The sequence below is a fragment of the Sphaeramia orbicularis genome, chromosome 4 (assembly GCF_902148855.1).
Source record: "Sphaeramia orbicularis chromosome 4, fSphaOr1.1, whole genome shotgun sequence".
NCBI classification, from domain to species: domain Eukaryota; kingdom Metazoa; phylum Chordata; class Actinopteri; order Kurtiformes; family Apogonidae; genus Sphaeramia; species Sphaeramia orbicularis.
Genome location: NC_043960.1, coordinates 58,653,686 through 58,662,303, shown reverse-complemented (window position 1 = coordinate 58,662,303; position 8,618 = coordinate 58,653,686).

The following is an 8,618-nucleotide window of genomic DNA, read 5'->3' as shown; positions in this document are numbered from 1 at the left end:
GGGAGAGAAAGTCAAAGTGAAAACTGAGTTCCAGATTTGCATTTTTCTGGGCTTATTAAAAAAAAAAAAAAAAAACTAAGGCCAGTAATTACAAAGTTACAAGATCACTTTTTTGAGAAGGGTTCACTCTATTTTGGTGCTATTTAGAAGCAATACGACAAACGGTGTCAGACCGTTAGTTTGAGTAATTTTATTTTTGAAAGGGCATATTGCGAACTTCTGTTGGAGTTAGGTCAGGGGTGTCAGTGTGTCATTTGTAGTGCTTCATCCAGCAAACATTTTGTTGTTGGTTTCATGTCTCTACGACATTCCTAGAGGCTACTAGGGCTGTTATGTTTTTTTTTTCACATAGGTGGTGCTAGAGAGCACATTTTGGCACTTATGAGGCTAATTTTTACATTTTATCAAATTTTTTGCCACATGCGTGCCAAATTTGGTGAGTTTTTGAGCATGTTTAGGGGGTCCAAATCCAGTTGAAGGCATCACGGAAGAATAATATAAAAACGAACAAATACAATAAGGCCTTGCCTTTCTGCTCGGCCCCTAATAAATATGTCGGATTCTTTTAACAGTGGAAGAAAACCAACTTAAGGTGGAATAAGACTTTTTCACCAAACTGTATATTTTTCACCTCCTTATTTCTTGTGCTTTTCTCTTTCATTTAGATTCTTGGATCTTGGGAACATGCGTTCCAAACCCTTGAACTTTTGTCTCAACATAAACATGTCAGTCTGAGTTTATGTTACTTTTTATTTATTTATTTATTTATTTATTTGCACAAATAAAACAGCAAAAGAAGAAAAACCAACAATATTCAAACAAGTATCAAAATTGTGCAGGAGAGGTTAGAAGCCAATAGAGGCTTATATGAACACCTCCCCAAAATGAACAATACGCAAGAAAATAGAATTAAAAATACAATAGAACTGAATTAATAAACTAAAATAAAAACAATAAAATGTAAATCACATTCCAAATCATCAAATACAAATTAAATGATATGTAGCCAACATGAGTAAATGCACTGTAAAAAAAAATCTGTAATTTAACAGAATTTCCACTGTTTATTTTACAGATTTGTCCTGTATTTTTAACATACAGGAAAATATCAATGAAATGACAAAACAGACTGTGATTTTACATGTCAATGGAAAATAACACGAAAAAACTCTAACTGTGAATAACCAAAAATTTCCATTTTTTAATGAAATGTTTTCTTTTTTCACAGAAAAATACAGTTAAAATACATTTGCAAATGTATTATAATTTCACAAATATTTCTTTTCTATTCATGAGATTAAACTGTTAATTTAAAGTTTAATACTGTAAAAAATAATACAATGAGATTAAATTACTGACAATTAACTGTTAAAGAAGTATTTGTTCTGTCAGTTGAACCAGACTTGTTTGTTAATTGACAAATATCTTGTGTAATTACAGGAGGTTTCACAACAGAAATGTTGAATAAATGTATTTTTGTGAATGTATAACATGTATAAGCACTGATAAACTGTCCAAATACAGTTTTTATCAGTGGATTGGACAACTGAGTCTGACTGAAAATTATTTATATATATATATTTATAGAGAATTTGATTGTTTTAATACATGTAAATATTCTTTATTAACATTAAAAAGTTAATAAAATATGTAAAGTTAGGGCAAAAAACTGTATTTTAATTATGGAAAATTACCATATTTTTCTGAGATGGTTATTTTCCGTTATTTAACAGTATTTTTTCAGCACCCCTGCTGCCAGAATAATACCTTTTTTTTTTTTTAATGTTTTTTTTTTTTTTTTTAAACAGTGTAAATATCAACTTTAACTCTCACAACATATTTAGTTCAGCTTTTTGTGTGTATTTTAAGCCTCTGAAACATATTTACTGTATCTATTTATTTATTTATCTATGTATTTATTTATTTAGTATGTGAAGAAAACAAAAAGAGAAATAAATATGTCTGATTCTTTTAACAGTGAAAGAAAACAAACACAAGGTGGAATAAGACTTTTTCACCTAACTGTATATTTTCTCCTCCTTATTTCTTGTGTTTTTCTTTCATTTAAACTTTTTTTTATTGAAGTGAAAAAATATAAACTCTCAATGAGGATAATAACATAATAATACAAATGAACATAAATAAAATAAAGTAAAAAATCATGGGGATGTGTAGGCAAGAGCAAAAAAAAAAAAAAAATTCAAATACAACACAGTGTAAATAATCAGGAATTTTAAACTAAAGGAGCACAGATGCAACAGAGAAGACTTTTTTAATTAAAATAACAAGTAGCGAGCAATGTTCTGGCTTATTTTCATTGCAATTTTGTTTTTTTTCTAATTTTCTTAGGGACAAGACAAACATTTTAAATTTGTTTGTAAATCGAGAAAAGGAGGGCTTGTAATTTCTCCATTTTGCACAGTGGATATGATATTTACCCAATAATAAATTATATTAATAATATCTGAAACAGGTGAGGCCACATTATCCATATAAAAAAATAATATGATATAATTGAAAATATGGAATGTCATTAATTTTTAGTGAAATCTAATTTTTATGTCTGACCAAAAACCGTGTGATGCAGGACATTTCCTTTAGACCAGGGCTGTCAAACTCATTTCAGTCCAGGGGCCACAGTGGGCCAGACCAGTCAAATACTATCATAATAACATAGAAATAATGACAACTCCAAATTTTTCTGTTTGTAAATACAATATTTTCATGTATTTACACTAAAAACAAAGTATAATTTTGTAAAAAAAAAAAAAAAAAAAAAAAAAAAGATTAATAGGATAAAACTTAAAAATAATGTCAACTCCAAAGTTTTCTGTTTTTGAGTGAAAATGTAAAATTCTGTAATGAAAATGTTTACATCTACGAACTGTACTTGAACGTAACATGGACAAATATAAACAACCTGAAAATTCTTAAGAAAAATAAGTGTAATTTGAACAATATTACACCTTAGTTTATCATTTATACATGTGCATCACAACTTACAGATGACAGTGGATCTGCAAATACACCAAACATCTGAGGCAGAATATTGTTCAGATACTCTGTACTTCTCCAAGACGTTTCAGGTTTGTCATATTTCTTTGTGAAAAGTCAGTCTGTAAATGTAAACATATTTGTGTATTTTACTTTTTTGACACTTAAAAAAAAAGAAAAAAAAAAAAAGCTTTTTGTCATTATTGTAGGTTATTATGATAGTATGTTACTGGTCTGACCCACTTCAGATTGAACATCTTTGATGGTTCAGATCTTCAGTGTCATTTGTACCGTTCCACAGATTCATCCCAGGGACCAGACTGGACCCTTTGGTGGGCTGGATTTGGCCCCCGGGCCGCAGGTTTGACACCTGTGCTTTAGACTCTTGGATCTTGGGAACATGCGCTCCAAACCCTTGAACTTCGGTCCCAACATAAACATGTCGGTCTGAGTTTTTGTCGTTTATTTTGCTACATGAATAAATGTGATGTCTGAAGACGCTCTTCAGCGCCGTCATCGCTCATTTCCTGTTTTCTGTCGACGTCAGCTGACTCCGCCGGGCGACAAACGCCTCTTTTTTTCTCGCACATGTTTTGGTTTGTGTTTAAGTTCTGCAAATTACCTTCGAGGAAAAATTCCAGCCACAGTTTTCTTTACAGATCAGAACGCTCATTTGTGGCGCCAACGTTTTTCCTGCAGCCACGACCCTGAGCTTCTGCAAACACAGAGAGGAGAGGAGCATGAAGGACTGCATTCAGGGACCACTCCTCCTCCTCCTCCTCCTCCTCTTCCTCCTTCTCCTCCTCCTCTTCCTCCTCCTCCTCTTCTTCCTCTTCTTCCTCTTCCTCCTCCCCCCCCTCCTTCTCCTCCTCCTCCTCCCAGTCTGGAGCCACTTCACATTGGACAAATCACTGACAAACATCAAACGTACTCATCTGCGGCCTTAAGTGGTATGTGGTCTTCTGCACGTGCTCCCTAACTACTTTCCTTTTTTTTTTTTTTTTTTCTTTCCCCTGACTACTTTCCTGATCTGAATCATGGGTGTGGGACATGATTTTTAAAGTGGTTGAATTCACTCAAGATGCTTAACGTCACTTCTTACGTTGGGTGTCCAGACCCAAAAAAAAAAAAAAAAGCCAAAATGTTGCAATAACTAAAACTAGTTCCAGTGTCCTTGGGTGTCTCATTTTTGGGACTTCTTTTCCGATCAAGCTCTTAATTCGACCAGTTAATCTCTTTTATATTAGTAACTCCCAAAAAAATTTCGGCCTAATCCGTACAGTTTTAGACCCCACCACCACCACCACCACCATCTATAGGGTGCCTGTCAGCCAGTGCAGAAAACCCATTTTCAACAGAAAATCCTGCATTTGTGGGTTTGTTCTGCCATGTCTGCTCATGCAAATGTCATATTAGAGGCTTTGGGGGATGCTACTGTCGTTTATGAAGGTCTGAAATCATGTACAGGTCAAAGGTCACATGATTTTAGACAAGGTCAAGGTCATTTGACACTGAAAAATGGATCACATCCCAGGTTTTTGTAGATTTCTTTCTGTCCTAGTCTTTTTTCACAGATCTGCACTCAGGGCTTTGACTGGAGAACATCTGATCCTAGAGTACCCATCTGGTACCCTCCCTTTCCTGCAGTTCAGCAGGTACCAGAGTTCTTTTTCCAGAGAAGGATAATGCATTTTCAGTGTAAATATGCCCAGTCCTCCTAAAGCCAAAACACCCCAGAGTAGTGAAGAGAAGACGGTGAAGCCTCCTGGGGAAGGAAAGACAAAAGGAGGTCCTGCAGATGAATGGGAGGAAGTGACTGACCCTTCACTGAACGCAGCTTCCTTTGGTCAGAACAGTCCTTCAAAGGTACAGGTCACTGCCAATAGAGAAGTCATGTGACCTTTGACCTGTACATGATTTCAGACCTTCATAAACGACAGTAGCACCCCCCAAAACCTCTAATATGACATCTGCAGGATTTTCCTTTGAAAAATGGCTTTTCTGCACTCAGCTGACGGGCACCCTAAAGATGGCAGTGGGGGGGGGTCTAAAACTGTACGGTTGGGCCGAAATTTTGGGGGGAGTTACTAATATATAAGAGATTAACTGGTCGAATTAAGAGCTTGATCGGAAAAGAAGTCCCAAAAATGAGACGTCCTACAGCGTCCCCGTACGTCAGCGTCTGTTCTATGTGGATCAGAACCAGATGAATGTGTGAGGGAGTTCTGGTTCTGTTCTGTGTTCCAGTCCATGTTCTGTTCTGTGTTCCAGTCCTGGTTCTGTTCTGTGTTCCAGTCCTGTGGTTCTGTTCTGTGTTCCAGTCCTGGTTCTGTTCTGTGTTCCAGTCCTGTGGTTCTGTTCTGTGTTCCAGTCCTGGTTCTGTTCTGTGTTCCAGTCCTGTGGTTCTGTTCTATGTTCCAGTCCTGTGGTTCTGTCTGTTCCAGTCCTGGTTCTGTTCTATGTTCCAGTCCTGGTTCTGTTCTGTGTTCCAGTCCTGTGGTTCTGTTCTGTGTTCCAGTCCTGGTTCTGTTCTATGTTCAGTCTGGTTCTGTTCTGTGTTCCAGTCCTGGGTTCTGTTCTGTGTTCCAGTCCTGGTTCTGTTCTATGTTCCGTCCTGGTTCTGTTCTGTGTTCCAGTCCATGTTCTGTTCTATGTTCCAGTCCTGGTTCTGTTCTGTGTTCCAGCTGTGGTTCTGTTCTCTGTTCCAGTCCTGGTTCTGTTCTATGTTCCAGTCCTGGTTCTGCTCTGTGTTCCAGTCCTGTGGTTCTGTTCTGTGTTCCAGTCCTGGTTTGTTCTGTTCCAGTCCTGGTTCTGTTCTGTGTTCCAGTCCTGGTTCTGTTCTCTGTTCCAGTCCTGGTTCTGTTCATGTTCCAGTCCTGGTTCTGTTCTGCCAGTCCTTTCTGTTCTCATTTTTCTTTTGTTTTTTTTTTTTGTTCCAGTCCTGGTTCTGTTTGTGTTTCCTGGTTCTGTTCTATGTTCCAGTCCTGGTTTCTGTCTATGTTCCAGTCCTGGTTCTGTTCTGTGTTCCAGTCCTGGTTCTGTTCTTGTTCCAGTCCTGGTTCTGTTCTGTGTTCCAGTCCTGGTTTGTTCTGTGTTCCAGTCCTGTGGTTCTGTTCTGTTCCAGTCCTGGTTCTGTTCTATGTTCCAGTCCTGGTTCTGCTCTGTTCCAGTCCTGTGGTTCTGTTCTGTTCCGTCCTGTGGTTCTGTTCTGTGTTCCAGTCCTGTTCTGTTCTGTGTTCCAGTCCTGGTTCTGTTCTCTGTTCCAGTCCTGGTTCTCTTCCTGCTTCTGTGCTATGTTCCAGTCCTGGTTCTGTTCTGTGTTTACCAGTCCTGTGGTTCTGTTCTCTGTTCCAGTCCTGGTTCTGTTCTATGTTCCAGTCCTGGTTCTGTTCTCTGTTCCAGTCCTGGTTCTGTTCTATGTTCCAGTCCTGTGGTTCTGTTCTGTGTTCCAGTCCTGTGGTTCTGTTCTGTGTTCAGTCCCGGTTCTGTTCTCTGTTCCAGTCCTGGTTCTGTTCTATGTTCCAGTCCTGTGGTTCTGTTCTATGTTCCAGTCCTGGTTCTGTTCTCTGTTCCAGTCCTGGTTCTGTTCTATGTTCCAGTCCTGTGGTTCTGTTCTGTGTTCCAGTCCTGGTTCTGTTCTGTGTTCCAGTCCTGTGGTTCTGTTCTGTGTTCCAGTCCTGTGGTTCTGTTCTGTGTTCCAGTCCTGGTTCTGTTCTGTGTTCCAGTCCTGGTTCTGTTCTGTGTTCCAGTCCTGTGGTTCTGTTCTGTGTTCCAGTCCTGTGGTTCTGTTCTGTGTTCCAGTCCTGGTTCTGGATGCAGATCAATCTAACTATAGAAGTGGGCGGGACTTTCACAAGAGGAGAACTCAACTCATCCAATCACAGTCCATATATGACTTCAATCAGTGACCAATAGGAACTAGGCTGATGTCTGGAACCATTTACATATTAGAAACCAGGGGTGTCAAACATGCGGCCTGGGGCCCAAATGCGTCTCACCAAAGGTTCCAATCCGGCCCATGGGATGAATTTACAAAGTGCTAAAATTCCACAGTCCAGGCTGTGGAACTCATTTTAGTGTCGGTTCCACAAACAGACCAATCTGATCTACAGTCCAATAATAACAGCAGAAGAACCCACACAAAAGAACGACTGCAGATTTACTACTGGGTTTGATGTGGAAACAATAATATTACATTATGCCTATAAATAATGACAACTTCAAATATTTGTCTTTGTTATCATGCAAAAAATAACATTCAATTATGAAAATCTTTCCATTTCCAAACTCTCCTGTACCAATAAAATGTGACTAACCTGAACAAATGTGTCCAACCTGAAATGTCTGTATTAAATTCAGTCCAGTTTGAACTCTTTTCTTCCTGTTCCTCAGTGTTTAGTGTCTTTGTAGATCTGATCCAGAATGCACATGGACTAATGAGAAGTGGAGGAAGAAGACTGAGAAAATTACACTTTATTTTCTTAGGAAATTTCAGTTTCAACTATCCTTTCAAAAGATGTGAATATCATGAACAAACTGAAAAAATAAGTGCAATTTTAACAATATTATGCCTCAGTTTATCATTTACACGTACTTTATAACTTACAGATCACAGTGGATCTACAAATACATTTAGTAACAGACAGAATATTGTTAAAATTGTATTTACTTCGCGTAAGACATTTCATGTTGTTCATATTTGTTCAGGTTATTCATATTTTATGCAAAATTAAACTTTGCTTAAGTGTAAATACATGAAAATATTCACATTTACAAAGAGAAAAATTTGGAGTTGTCATTATTTCTATATTATGATAGTATTTGACTGCTCCTGCCCACTGGAGATTGAATTGGTCTGAATGTGGAACCTGAACTAAAATGATTGTTCATATTTTAGTGTAATTTTTGCATTTCACACATTCATCCCAAGGGCCGGACTGGACCCTTTGGTGGGCCGGATTTGGCCCCCGGGACGCATGTTTGACACCTGTGATTTAAAATATTTAAAAAATGTGTCAAAAATTCCAAAATCTCAATTTCTCAAAACTGTGAACAAACTTTGTTGACGGTGACCCAAAGAAGATACAAATAATTTTTTTTTTTAATTATACATTTACATAAACATGTACTTAGACATAAGGGACCACACAGACGCAATACAAAAAAAAATTATACAACAAACCTACAGACCTATTAAACACAAAAAAAGAGAGAGAAAAAAGAAACAACAAACAACAACAATAAAATAAATGTTATTATCAAGTCCTCTTTCCAATGCTTGGATTTTCTAGTCAGTGATAAAAATAATTTAAAAAAAACCAACAACTTACTAATAAAAAATCTAGAAGGCTCTTGATGACGTTAGGGGTGTTTGTTCCAAAAAAGGTTGAGAAACAATGCACTAATAAATGTAGGATGTAGCTGACGTAGCTAAAAATGCTAACCTCAACCTTTCTGTGCAACGTCATCTGAAAACTGAACGACCAATGAGCGGCGTTTTCATTAAACACAGACGCATCAGTCCAGTCAAACCAGTCAAACCAGTGGGATCAGCTGATTTCCCAGTAGTTCCAGGTCCAAATGCAGGTCAGTGGTTCAGTGTGTTTTCCTGTTGGCTTCCGTTT